The following is a 15,025-nucleotide window of genomic DNA, read 5'->3' as shown; positions in this document are numbered from 1 at the left end:
TCTGAAATATTTTTTGAATATTTTTGATTCAAGTTTGGTTGAATCTGCAGATGCAGAACCTGCAGATATGGAGGGCTGACTATACATATAATTTTCATAATAAGGGGAAAATAGTTTTTAATGTGTGTAAAATTATTTCGTTTTCCTATCTACCTTGTCCCTTCAAAGACTTTTATACAATTCTCTTGATCTCTTACAAGAGAGGTTCCATGTATAGCCCTAAGGAAATCATGTACAGTCAGCCCTCTGTATCCACAGATTCAACCAACCACAAATCAAAAATAATCAAAGAAAATTCTAGAAAGTTCTAAAAAGGAAAACTGCAATATGCAGCGCACGGGCAACTATTTACATAGCATTTACATTGTAGTTAAACCATCTACATAGCATTTACATTGTATCAGGTATAATAAGTAATCTAGAGATGATTTAAAGTATAAGAGAGGATGTGTGTAGGGTATATGCAAATACTATGCCACGTTAGGTAAGGGACTTGAGCACCCTCGGATTTTGGTATCCATGAGGGACCTGGAATGACTGTAGTCTCTTTTGGTTTTCCTCTTATCTCAATGGCTTCTACTTCACAACTTCCTTTGCAGACTTCTCTTCATCTCCCCAATGTTTCAATGTTCATGTTCTTTAGGACGTGGTACTAAACTCTCTTCTCTCTCTACCTTTTCCCTAAGTGAGTTCAACTAATCCTCTAGCTTTGAGTGCCATTTATACACAGTTGACCTCCAAACACGTATCTCTGGTCCAGACCTCTCCTCTGGTCTAGAGTCTCCTGTGTAATTTCCTACTTGACCATTCCACTTGGATATTTCACAAACATCTCAAACTTAACATGTCTAAGCAGAACTCTTGGATCAACACTCCCACTTCTGCAAAAGTCTGCTCCTCACCTAGACTTTCTCATCTCAGCTTAAAAAGAGGACAAGGAAGAGGAAGAAGAGAAGGAGGTGGAGGGGTGGTGGTGATGAAGGTGGAGAATGAAGAGATTACCATCTCTGAAGGCGAAAGCCTAATAATGTCTTTGCTGCCCCTTCTGTTCCCTCCTTCCCTACATCTAAGCCATTAGCCATGTCAGTTCTACCTATAAAATTTATCTATCCTCTTCTCTCCACCTACATTGCTACCTCCCTATTCCAAGGTCCCAGGATTTGTTGCCTGGACTATTGCAAAAATTTCCTAACTGGCCTTCAAATTCTACTCCTGCTCAACCTTCAATTCATCCTCTATATAGTAGCAAGAGTGTATTAAAATACAGACCATGTCCAACAACTCTTTAAAACCCTCAGTGGCTCCCTACTGCACTTAGAACAAATCTTAAATCTATACCAAGCCTTACAAAGTTGTAATTATTCCAGGCCCTCTCTTGCTCTCAAACATTATTTCATGAAACTCTCTCCTCACTTGCTATATTTTAGTTACACTGGTCCTCTTTCAGGTCCTCAAAGATGCCAAATTCTTTCAATCTCAGGTACTTTGTACAGGCTCTTCCCTCGGCCTGAAAAGCCCTATCTCTCCCACTTTATTTGACTGTATCTATCTCATACTTCATGTCTCAGTTAACATGTCAGTCCATCCTGACCACCCTATCAGAGGCAGAAAACACTGACTGCCCCCACCGCAGCGACCTCCATCTACCTTCCTCTTTGCTAGCACAGTGGTTATTTTGTTCAAGGATATGGCTATCATGATCACATATTGCCCTTTTGTCAGGGACTGGTTTAGAGACGACCGCATGACCTGGACCTGACCAATATGACATAAAGGAAAATCTGCTTTGGAAAGACCCTTGCTAAGAAAAAAAAGGAGACAGAAAGAGAGAGACAGAAAAACAAAACACCAGTCTCCTTAAACTAGTCATCGTGTGTCTACATGTGATACTTGCAACTGTGGAAGACATCTTGTAAACGTGAGTGAAGCTAAGGATGGTAGAATGGAAAGATGGCATGTGCCAGGGTCCCTCATAGTAATTACACTGAATATCTGAATTGACTCTGGATCCCTCTACTTCCAGAGTTCTTTTGACCTAATTTCAGTTTAGTTTTCCATTACTAGCTGTCGAAAGTTGGTCCTCATCTTCTATTCTCTATTGCAGAATCCCATTGGTTTTCTTTTTTGAACAAATCAAAATGGGTTGTTACTATATTTGTTACTTTTTTGCTTTTTTCTTTGTTTAACTTCCATGAGAGCAGAGTCTATGTCTATCATGGTCACCAGTGCCTACCATAGTATCTGGCACATAGTAGGATCTCAGGAAATATTTGTTAAATGAATAACCAAATATCACATCCAGGGGGACAACCAACTAATTGGTTTATATGGTGTTTGGTAGGATAAAGGGTATATGCAAACACTAAGAAATAAATTATAATTGTCTTTTGAAAATGATTTCCCAAAGAATCCTGATGCGTGATGTTTTAAACTTTAGTTTCGAAGGGATGCAGGTGGGGAAGATGCTAAAATGGAAGGCTGGGAATTTTAGCTCTAAGAGCTCTTGTCCATCCTCCACTCAATCTATGTCTCATTATTCCAAGAAAACAAAAGGCAAAAGATAATCATCTCCAAACCTCTACCATACTAAAGTAAGTTCATGTTCCTGCCTGGAACAGATCAGGCACATAACCTGGATTATTTTACTTCTTTACTCTTTTATCAACTTTGACTATTATGAAAAGCATTTTTATTGCCTTTTCACAAATTACAGTAATTCTAAAATGATAGCATAATCCCATAGAGTATGTCATCTAGATGATGGCAGAAGTCTTATCCAGAGGCATTATAACTTGTCCATCTTTGAAAGCCCTGACCAAGGCAGGCCTTATGTAGTAAGAGTCAGGTCATACTGAGGGACTGCTTCTTCTAATCAAAAAGAACCCCAGTTTGCTAAGGTTTCTGAATTCCACAATTATCATTGCTTCATCGGACTAATACAGTTATGTCTCCAGAAGTCCCCTATTTAAATATGAATATACCACCTAGAGAAGCTAATAAGTTAATTTTTCAGCATTCGTTTTTTTTAAATGGAAACTTTTTTTAAAATTTATTTATCTATTTATTTATTGGCTGCATTGGGTCTTCATTGTTGCACGCGGGCTTTTCTCTAGTTGTGGCGAGCAGGGGCTACTCTTTGTTGCCGTGCGGGGGCCTCTCGTTGCAGTGGCTTCTCTTGTTGTGGAGCATGGGCTCTAGGCATGCGGCCTTCAGTAGTAGCGGCATGTGGGCTCAGTAGTTGTGGTCACAGGCTTAGCTGCTCCGCGGCACGTGGGATCTTCCCGGACCAGGAATCGAACCCATGTCCCCTACATTGGCAGGCCGATTCTTAACCACTGCGCAACCAGGGAAGTCCTCGGCTTACGTTTTTGAATAGAGGGCAAAGTCCTGAGGGAATGGAATACTGTAAAGAATAGTTAAGCTTTAGTGGATGTGAGAAAAGAAAGAAAATTCTGGACATGGGAGGGAACATAAGTATTGGGAAGCTAGAGAAAGAGAGATGTGGAAGGAGACGAGGAAAACACCAGAAGAGAAAGGTAGGAAAGACTCGATTTGCCCTGAGGTCCCAAATGACCATGGTGCTACCTGATTCCTCACTTCTGATAGAAACCTAAGGGGAAAAAACATTATTTAGTCTCTTATCTGTCTCTTCATCTGTAAAATGGAGGCTGAAGAAAAACGTAATGATAGTAGGTGGCAGCAGCTGTATAAACAGAAAGGCAGATAAGGAAAAGGACTCGTAGAGGAAACAAACTAGAAAAATACACATTTCAGAGGTCTGATATCAGTGGCACTAGTCTGGAAAACTAGCCTGGGTTAAGGTGTGATTGACTAGCGTGACCACATTTCCTAGATTAGACAGGTTGCCTGATGTCCCAGTTTCATTATTACCAGTGCCCCTTCCACTCTCAAAAGTGTCCCAGGTTGGACGATAAATGATATGGTTGCCCTTCTGCAAGACTGGTGATGGTATCATGTGATAGATGACAGGTGTGCTGAGTGACTAATTGCCTTCAGATCTCAATGGCCAGGGGCCCCTAACTTGTTGACTCCAGTTCCAAGGAGCTGTCCGTGTGCCACGATGTAGAATTGTTGGGAAGTGTGTACCAAATACAGGCAGCACCACCATTCTAACAGAGGGCTTCACAAAGGAGAGGGTGAAGATGGGAATTTCAGAAAGCACAAGGTCAGTGGTGAGGATACAAAGGGGTGAAGTGGAAGTGAAACAGAGCAGGACCCTATGGTCCTTGCTGCCCCCGTCCTCCACCCGCCTTCTGTCTGTGGAAAAACTTTAGCCAAAGAATAAGTTTAATCAGAGAAGTGAGAAAATGCAGAAGCAAAGGAAAACAGTCAAAGGAGACCAAACAATAATAATAGTTTAGTCATTAAGCAAAGCCAAGGACCTTTAGTTCCTTCTCAAGGGCTGTAGATAATATTTGTGAGCCATATCCTGTGAGCCGTCTTGTAGATACTGAAACCCCCACCAAGTGGAAGAAGTTAAGTGCATGATGACCAGACTATAGCCATGACATAAGCTGCCACAATTCCGAGAACTGGCCTCAAAGAAATGGGAACAAAATGACCCTGGAACTGAAGATTAACTGTACTTAAAACAAACAAGATGACACTGGTCAGACCACTGATGACCAATTTCAAGATGACTGTCAGAGCTGACTGCGCTGTTTCTGCATGTGGCCCCCTTCCCGCATCTATAAAAGCTCTTGCCCACTGGTTGGGGTGGGGGGAGGCAGGGAATTGGCCTTTGGACAGGCATCTGCCCTCCCCCAGTCCCCTGGTTGCCAGCATCCAAAATAAAGCAAACTTTCCTTTCCACCAACCTTGCCTGTTTATTGGCTTTTGAGTGGCAAGCAGCTGGACCCCACTTTCAGTTACAAAAGCACTAGAAGCCCCTCAAATCACACTCAGCAGAAGCACTCCCTCACTGCCTAAGCATAATTCTGGACCTGATCCCTGTATCCAAACAGTTGTCAAGGCTTTCACCCATAAAGCAAATAATACTTGCTCTAGACAGGATCACTCAGCCCTGAGCTGGGGTAATGCTCATGGATGAGTCTGGCCATTTGCTGAGCCCTCCACTTGTTAGAAACAGATCAGTACTCATGCAGTGCCAAGTCCAGAATAGCAATTACAACAACCAAAAAAAAAAAAAACTAATAGCCATGCACAGAGAAAATACAATGTGAAAAAATCTGCTCCATCTGATGTGGAAGAAAGGAATCATCTGATTATAAACATTGGATTTCAGTTCTCATCTTACAGCACCAGAGAGGAAACTGTCCCAAAATTGATAACTTGTGTCTTTCCTTCCCAAAGTTCGTGTTCCCATTCAAATCGCACTAAATCTTTAGAGACATTGCCTTCTGAGCCTAAAACCTATTTTCCCACCTAATTCTCATCTCTTGGTAAATACTTGTAATGTATCTAGGAAATCAAAGACATAATTTCTTTTTCAATATATGCAAAGACATTCGTCTCCTGTGGTTGAGGCGATGAGTTAAACGGCACAAAGAAATCAGAGGAGAGCGGATGGGGGCTTCTGTGTTGCTCCTTGCCCCTCTGGCAGTAGTTTATTACTCTGCAACAGCACCGATGTGTGGAAAAAAACCCCAAGGTTCTGGCCTCTTGTCTGCTCCCAGGAAAAGTCAGTGTTATCTCAATGTATACTGAGGAGCAGGTGAGGAGAGAAAAATAAAAAAGATAATCAAAGCCCTCCTGCTGCCCCCCTTGCCTCTAAAGTCTTCACCAAGAGCCCCAGACTCAGCTATTCTATCTTCTGCTGTGTGCATAGAGAGCAGGTAATCAGCAAAGCTAATCAAAAATGCATTCATTACCGCACAGCGGCAGTAGGTGAGAGCGACTGCAGCTTTCATTTGGCAAGTGGTTTCTGGACTGGCACAATCCAATCTCCATGGCTCGCTGGCAAACCTTTTGCACCCCCTTGCCCTCCCCCTCCCCACCCCCCCACCCCACCATTCCAGCCGTCTCTGCCATGCTCAACTCTGCTTCTCCATTAAAAGCAATCTGATTCATACATCTGAGAATGTTTTCCCCTCGATCACCACAGCGTTGCTCTGTAAAAGCTGTTTTCTGTCTAATAAGTCTTCTGAGTATTTTTAAAAGGTGTTTCTTCACTTAAAAAAATACATTTTTTTTCCCTTTGTTTTCAACGCGGGAAGCCATTTCTTGCCAGGGCGAAACAAACTCAGATGCTGACAGATTCTGCAAATGCACAAGCCTTCCCTGCTTTCTTCAACTTAGCAAAATGGACTCTCTCAGAGCCCCCAGAAAGAACCAAAAGAAGCTCATAGGGAACTGTGCTAAAATATGCTGATGGGCCCGGAGCTAATAAAATAATAGCTAACGTTACTGAGCATTTATTACATTCCAGGCACTGTTCTATGCACTTTAATAATCTCATTCAATTCTCACAATAGCTTTGTGGGGTATGGGTTGCTGTTACCATCCCCATTGTCCCGATGAGGACAGTGAGACCCAAGGAAGTCAAATCATCCTAACACTAGTTGTGGATGGAGGAGTTTGAACTCAAGGAGAGTGCTCTATCCTTGTTTGAACCACTCCCCATGGTTCTGATGAGAGATTAGGAAACCACTACACACATTACCACGCCCCCTCTCAGGCTACAAAGTTAACCCTTCTAGGGCGTGTAATTGATCACCATTCAGTAAATAACTATTTTCTAGGATACATAAACAGTACTCTCTCCATCCCCTGAAAAAAATAAATCTGCTTTAGCTAAGTTGGAGAGGGAAATTTATAAAACAAAACAAAATTCTTTGTCAAGTCTTTGTTTGTCCCAGTCAGCCAACAATGCAGGTTGAGTGGTGACTAAGTTTGTATGGTATAGGGGCAGCTATCTGTTCCCTGCCCTTTGAGAACACAGAAACTGGTGGGGATGTCAGAACACACAAACACACACACACACACACACACAAATACAGAGTGTGATGTGGAGGCAGGGTGGCATAGAGGCTTCCTGGATTCAATTTCACTTAGAGCTAGGTGACCTTGGGCAAGTCATTTAATCTCTCTGTGTGTCTCTGTTTCCTCAGTTGTAAGATTGAAATAATAATAGTACCTACTTCACAGGGTGCTATGAGGATTCCATGAGCTAACCTGGCACATAGTAAGTACTTGATAAATACTAGCTCAGATTATAATTCCTTTCCCATTGACATGAAATTTATAGCTTCTCTTTTATATCGAAGGTTTCAGTGAAGAAGTAAATGGTGGTCATTTGAGGCAGGGAAGAGCAGTACTATATATGTTTCATTAAATACTTTGACTTGGTCCCAGATAATCTGGCAAATTTCTGACCCTGCTTCAGAAGTATACTGTAAGGACTTCCTAGGTGTTGCAGTGCTTAAGAATCTGCCTGCCAATGCAGGGGACGCGGGTTCGATTCCTGCTGCAGGAAGATCCCACGTGCTACGGAGCAACTAAGTTCATGTGCCACAACTATTGTGCCTGCGCTCTAGAGCCCGTGAGCCACAACTACTGAGCCTATGTGCCACAACTACTGAAGCCCGTGTGCCTAGAGCCCATGTTCCGCAACAAGAGAAGCCACCGAAATGAGGAGCCAGTGCACCACAATGAAGAGTAGCCCCCACTCGCCGCAACTAGAGAAACCCCATGTGCAGCAACGAAGACCCAACACAGCCAATAAATAAATAAATTAATTAATTAATTAATTAATTTTTTTAAAAAAGAAGTATATTGTGAAAAGATACCAGATTGGAATATTAGCGTTTTGAGTAAGCCAGATATTTCCTGATTTAAGCTTTGGCAACAGAGAAAGACTGAAAAATAAACAGCCCCAAACTACCTATTTTTATCCGAAGGAGTCTGCCCTCTAAATTATGTGGGACTGTGGGTTTCTTAGTACATGTAGGAAACCACAAAAATAACAAAATAGCCAATTTTTTCACTTGAAAAAATGATTTGCTTCAGGGTTCCTTTAAATGGCAAGCACCTGTCCTGGATTTAAAATAGGATTCAATTTATCTGAATTCATTCTCTACAAAAATTTTTAGATGCATGCCCATTGCATAAAGTGAGATTTGCCCCGTATTATAAGGTATAGCAGCAAATTGCTGATGTCCATTTCCACTTTGCCGGCATTTGCCACCCAGCCTCTTGTGCTGTGGACAGCTACAGACATAGCCAATTTTCACGTTCTTAAGAAACAGGAAATGTTATACTGACTCAGACCTTCAATTCTTCTCAACTGTCATCCATTCCTTAATGGTAACACAGGACTGCTTTCCACCAAGTACCTTGTGGAATATACCAACCACTTGTCTAACAGAATTCTGAAAAGAAGATGAAAGGATGGGTGAGTTTTGACCATGAAGAGACAGGGAGAGAAAGCTTATTCTCCTTTTCTCTCACCAAATCCACCCTCCATTTTTCTCCACTGTGCCCTGCACCTCAAGAAGCCTTGTCCTAAGCATAACATATGGTCACTGCTCTCTAAGAGTTTGCCAAATCTAACCACCCAAACAAAAGAGCATTTGGTCCCCTCTTAAAAAGTCCATCCCTGAAATCAGATGGATTTCTCCCTTGTATTCTTCCTGACTCACGAACCATAACATTAAACAGAGCACCACTGGATCTTGCTTTTGGTTAATTCATGCATTCATTCATTCATTTGACAAATATTATTTATCATCAGTTACATTCCAGGCATTGTTCTGGGTACTGGGATTACAGCAATAAACAAAATAGACCAAAAACAACAACAACAATCCCTGCACTCACAGAGCTCACAATCGTAAGCAGACGAAATTAGTAAAATATCTAGTTAAAATATAGAGTTTCAGTGTATCCCAATATGAAGGAAATTGGTTTCCTTAAGCTCCACTCTTGTTAGAAGGACAATAAAATGTCTATAATTTTAAAAAATCAATTAGTTTGGAAATGTAAGCATTCTATTCACTCAGGTACTTATCACACTGCTCTAAATCCAAAAAGAATTTGAAATATTCTACAATAAAAGACATAGAAATGTATTGTTTTAATTCATTACCCATAAATCTAACTATAGCAAAAGTCAAGTAATGTACTCAAAAAGTGTAAGGTTCAATAGTCAAGACAACTCTCACTTTCTGCTTGGGTAATTTGTCTGCAATTATTAGAAACATCCACAAGGTGGTGGTAATGATGCCTTAGTTCATAACCATATCAGAAGGGCAGGCTGATATTATATGTATGGCTTATCTGAAATGAAGTTACAGTATACTTCCCCAACCACAAAGTTTTGTTTCTCAAAACTCTTGTGGCAGAATTCATGATTAAAGAGCTTAGTACATTTTCATTAAACTTCTTAAGAAGGCTGAGATCTTCAGTAAGCTCATGAAAGCCCTCATTTATTAATTCATTCATCATACCTTTATTGAGAAGCTTCCGGGTACCAGCATTATGAAAAATATTTAAAAATAAACTTTGTTACAGAAGATGTGGCATATATATACAATGGAATATTACTCAGCTATAAAAAGGGATGAGATGGAGCTATATGTCATGAGGTGGATAGAACTACAATCTGTCATACATAGTGAAGTAAGTCAGAAAGAGAAGGACAAATATTGTATGCTAACTCACATATATGGAATCTAAAAATGGTACTGATGAACTCAGTGACAAGAACAAGGAAGCAGATACAGAGAATGGACTGGAGAACTCGAGGTATGGGAGGGGGCGGGGGGTGAAGGGGAAACTGAGAAGAAGCGGGAGAGTAGCACAGACATATATATACTACCAAGTGTAAAATAGTCAGTGGGAAGTTGCTGTATAACAAAGGGAGTCCAACTCGAGGATGGAAGATGCCTTAGAGGACTGGGGCAGGGAGGGTGGGGGGGAATCGAGGGGGGGGGCGTCAAGGAAGGGAGGGAATATGGGGATATGTGTATAAAAACAGTTGATTGAACCTGGTGTACCCCCAAAAAAATAAAATAAAATAATTAAAAAAAAAAATTTAAAAATAAACTTTGTTACAGAAGATGTGGCATATATATACAATGGAATATTACTCAGCTATAAAAAGGGATGAGATGGAGCTATATGTCATGAGGTGGATAGAACTACAATCTGTCATACATAGTGAAGTAAGTCAGAAAGAGAAGGACAAATATTGTATGCTAACTCACATATATGGAATCTAAAAATGGTACTGATGAACTCAGTGACAAGAACAAGGAAGCAGATACAGAGAATGGACTGGAGAACTTGAGGTATGGGAGGGGGCGGGGGGTGAAGGGGAAACTGAGAAGAAGCGAGAGAGTAGCACAGACATATATATACTACCAACTGTAAAATAGTCAGTGGGAAGTTGTTGTATAACAAAGGGAGTCCAACTCGAGGATGGAAGATGCCTTAGAGGACTGGGGCAGGGAGGGTGGGGGGGACTCGAGGGGGGGAGGCATCAAGGAAGGGAGGGAATATGGGGATATGTGTATAAAAACAGTTGATTGAACCTGGTGTACCCCCAAAAAAATAAAAAAAAAAAAATAAACTTTGTGCTCACAAAATATACAATAAAGGAAACATCCTAAATAAAAGGGGAAAGCAATGACAATTTTCACATTCTAACTTGTTAATAATGGGAACTGTGCAATTACTTTCCATTTACCATCCCTTGTTGGACAGATGCTACTCAGGATCTCTTTCCTTTAAAGTCTGTATGAAATGCTTCTAATTTTGACTTGCATTAAATATAGGGATAATAATAGTACTTACCTCAAAAAGTTGCTCTAAGGATTCAACGAGGCAATACAGTTCAATGATTTAGCAGAGGACGTGGAATATGGTAAGAAATATGTTAGTCACCATCATCGCCGTTGTCATCCTCTCCATCATTAGCTTCGTTATTGTCTTGGTCTTCATCGTCACCATCAGGGTAAAATACCAAATTAATCTGCATATACCAGAAATTTGAATAAAGGCAATTCAGAACTGGGGGAGGAGTCACTGCTTTCCCTTTATCAGCAAAATATAACAATGTTTTAAACTCTTAAGCAGAACTTTAAAGGAGAGGGGATGTTTGTTTGCTTTTGTTTTGTTTCATTGGAATGTAAAGGAATTGCCTTACAAGGACTTTCCCAGTGTGGTGCCTCTGGTTATAGAATGATCTTCCCCCTGGGGAACTCAATTTGAGTTTAGATAGCAGGGTAGGTAAGATTGTAAGACCACTCTTTGACTGGCCTCCTGCCAAGATACAGTGATTTTAAGTGATTTTTTTTGCTTCCTTTGTAACATGGAACTTCTCTTGGGACTGGGGCTACACACTAGGGGAGGCCTGGAGAAGCAGCTGAGGAACTGTTTGTGGCCTCCCTAGAGGAAGCTCTTCATTTCCTTTGCACCTGTAGGGCCTTTAGTGAATGAGCTTTCTCCCTGAGGCCCAGAGTCAAGAGCCCAGGGAACTGAGGGAGCAGGCTCTCCATACTTCCCATTCTCCTCTAGAGCAGGCACTGCCCTCCAGGGAAGGCTTCATAAGTGTGACCTGTGCAAGGTGTACAGGGAACCTTGCTAGGAGGGCCCTGTGCTTGGTGTGATGCTCTGCTATCTCTGTCTTGAAATTCCTAATAACGTGTCAAGAAGGGCCCAGCATTTTCATTTTGCATTGGACCCCACAAGTTATATAGCCATCCTCTGTGCTCTGAGGAATTTCTAAACACTGGGAGGGCTTTGTTCTTCGTCTCCCTCCTTCTGTAACAGGGAAAAACCAAATCTGACTCCATGTTGGATCTGTTTCTTTTACTTTAACCTTTGCTTCCCATTGCTTTCGGTCACTAAAAGGATACTGTCTATACATAATGGCCTGCCTCGGGGAACCCTGCCCCTCTCCCTGAATGTTAAACTAAAGTGCCTTTGTTCAGGGAAACATCCGGACCCTGTCCACCTGTAGATGGCTGTAAAAAAGAAGAAATTAACATATGCCCTCCCCGAGGCTGGCCAGTCCAGGGGATATTTGCAAAACTTATGGCCTTTTTACTTTACTTCTTCATCTCCTCCCCCTCTTTGTGCACAAAAAAGAAACTGGCATCCAAATCTTGATAAGATGGTTCTTTTGAGACACTAGTCTGCCATCTTCTTGGTCTGCCAGCTTTCCGAATAAAGTCATAGTCCTTGCCTCAACACCTCGTTTCTGATTTATTGGCCTGTCGTGTGGCAAGCAGGGCGAGCTTGGACTCAGTAACACTTCCTGCTGCTATTTAGCAGAGTCCATCTCAATCCCCACCCTTGAGTTGAACAAAGAGATGGTGGCTCAATGGAAACTAGCTTTCTGCTTAACCCTGAGCCCTGAGGATCACAATAGAGATATTTTCGTAACAGCTGTTTCCTCTCCTTTAACATTTTCTCTAATACAGCAATAATAATAGTAACAATAATATTCCTTGAAGCACTGATGACAAGTAACAAGCACTGTAGGTACCCTGCAGTGAATTGAGGCAAATGGGACAGAACAGTAAATCAGCAAGCCTTGGATTCTGTGTCAGATTTGGGGAAGTGACAGACATTCTGCCTTGCCTCAGTTTCTTCACCAGTGAGCTATTGCTACAGAATATCTAAAAAAGTAAAAGCAGTTACAAATCCTCTCAGAAAGTTTACATTTCCTTATTTCCATAACTTGAGCTAATCAATTTTACCAACCTGAATACCACCATATTGAGTAGACACCTCTTTCTCTTCCCTCTCTCTCTTTCTCTCTTCCTCTCTCTCCCTCTCTCTTTTATCTTATATGGAGAGGTAGACAAGATGTATCCCCAATTCACAGATCAAAACACTGAAGCTCAGAAAGTGTAATTTGGGCAGAGCTGCGGTTAGAATTCAGGTTTTCAGATAACTGGTCCAATATTCATGTTTCTGAAAAGGCATGTGTAAACCTTTTGCTTTCTTCAAAACTCCTATACTGAGTACATAGGAGTAGGGTTTCTCAACAGCGGCACTGTTGGGACTTCCCTGGTGGTGTGGCGGTTAAGAATCCACCTGTCGATGCAGGGGACATGGGTTCGATCCCTGGTCCGGGGAGAAGATCCCACATGTCTCAGAACAACTAAGCCTGTGTGCCACCACTACTGAGCCTGCGCTCTAGAGCCTGTGAGCCACAACCATTGAGCCTGCATGCCACAACTACTGAAGCATGCACAGCTAGAGCCTGTGCTCTGCAACAAGAAAAGCCATCACAATAAGAAGCCCATGCACCACAAAGAAGAGTAGTCCCTGCTTGCTGCAACTACAGAAAGCCCACTTGCAGCAGCAAAGACCCAACACAGCCAATAAATTAAAAAAAAATTTTTTTTAATTAAAAAACAAAAACAAAAAACCAGTGGCACTGTTGACCTTTGCAACTGGATAATCTTTTGTTGTTAAGGGCTGTCCTGTGCATTATAGGAGGTTTAGCAGCATTCCTGACCTCTACCCACTAAGCGCCATAGCAACCACCACTCTTCCTCCAGGTGTGACAATCAAAAAGGTCTCCAGACATTGCCACTTGTTCCCTGGAGGGCAAAACCACATCCAACTGATAATGACTGAGTAAGAACAGTTCACTGTTTAAAGCAGACTTGTAGTGAATCCTTTAGTAAACTATAAAACTCTCTCCAAATTTGTATTTCCACATACTGGATTTTCTTAAACTCAGAGATACCTTATTTTCAAAGGAGAAAAGCACTTCTTTTGGTTGTGTGGGTCATCACTCAGAAAAAATGTGGAATGGTTCATACACTTTTCTTTTCCCTCAAAATATTCTGATGTTCATGGAAGTGAGGTCACAAAGATTCAATAGAATATGCTCACAGCACGCAGATTAAATTTTAGGAAACTCAGAAATTCCTCTTTAAGAATTAGCTACAATCAAGCATCCTAAAATTCAACTGTTTCCAGTTATCTTTTCATTTCTCTAAATACTCTGGATTCATTTTTAAAGTAGGAAACCTAGAACTTCCTATATCTAAAGGAGTGTTAAAAAGACCTGATTCTTCAAGATGGCTAGAGTCAAAGCCCCAGTTGACAGATTAGGAAACAGAAATTAAGAAGCAGAAGTAGGGAATTCCCTGGCAGTCCAATGGTTAGGAATCTGTGCTTCCACTGCCAGGGGCCTGTGTTCAATCCCTGGTCAGGGAACTAAAATCCCACAAGCTGCCACGCAGTGCGGGGAAAAGAAGAAGAAGAAGAAGAAGAAGAAGAAGAAGAAGAAGAAGAAGAAGAAGAAGAAGAAGGAGAAGGAGAAGGAGAAGGAGAAAAGAAGAAGAGGAAGAAGAGGAAGAAGAAGAGGAAGAGGAAGAAGAGGAAGAGGAGGAAGAGGAAAAGGAAGAAGGAGAAGAAAGAGAAGAAGGAGGAGAAGGAGAAGAAGAAGGAGGAGGAGGAGGAGGAGGGGGGGGAGGGGGAGGAGGAGGAGAAGAAGGAGAAGAAGAAGAAGAAGGAGAAGGAGAAGGAGGAGAAGGAGAAAGAAGGAGAAGGAGGAGGAGGAGGAGGAGGAGAAGGAGAAGGAGGAGAAGGAGAAAGAAGGAGAAGGAGGAGGAGGAGGAGGAGAAGCAGCAGCAGCAGCAAACAAGCAGAAAGCGTCTTTCACCTGGCCCTTAGAGCAACCCCATAAGCCACACACTGCCTCAGCTAGATGGACCATAGAGTTTACCACCCAAACTGGGATACTTTTGAGAGTGAAAGGGGAACTTATGCCAGAACAACGGGCATAAACTGAATTGTCCTGGGCAAACCAGGATGCATGGTCACCCTAGCCTTAGATCACTCATAGAAACACACCACTGCTGAATGCCTGCTGTATTAGCCCAAAAATCTTAGTAGCTTTAAACAACAACCATTGATCATTTCTCACTCATCTGCAGGTTGGCTGTGGTTCAGATGATCTAGTCTGAGCTCAACTGGGCAGCTCTGCTACAGACTGTAGTAGCTGAGATGGTTCTGTTTCTCACTTCAGGTCTGTGAGTCAACTGGGGCTGTTCCACTTCACATGTCTTTCATCCTT

The sequence above is a fragment of the Hippopotamus amphibius genome, chromosome X, assembly GCF_030028045.1.
Source record: "Hippopotamus amphibius kiboko isolate mHipAmp2 chromosome X, mHipAmp2.hap2, whole genome shotgun sequence".
Lineage (NCBI taxonomy): Eukaryota > Metazoa > Chordata > Mammalia > Artiodactyla > Hippopotamidae > Hippopotamus > Hippopotamus amphibius.
The sequence above is the reverse complement of the archived record's forward strand: the minus strand, read 5'-3'. Positions refer to the sequence as shown.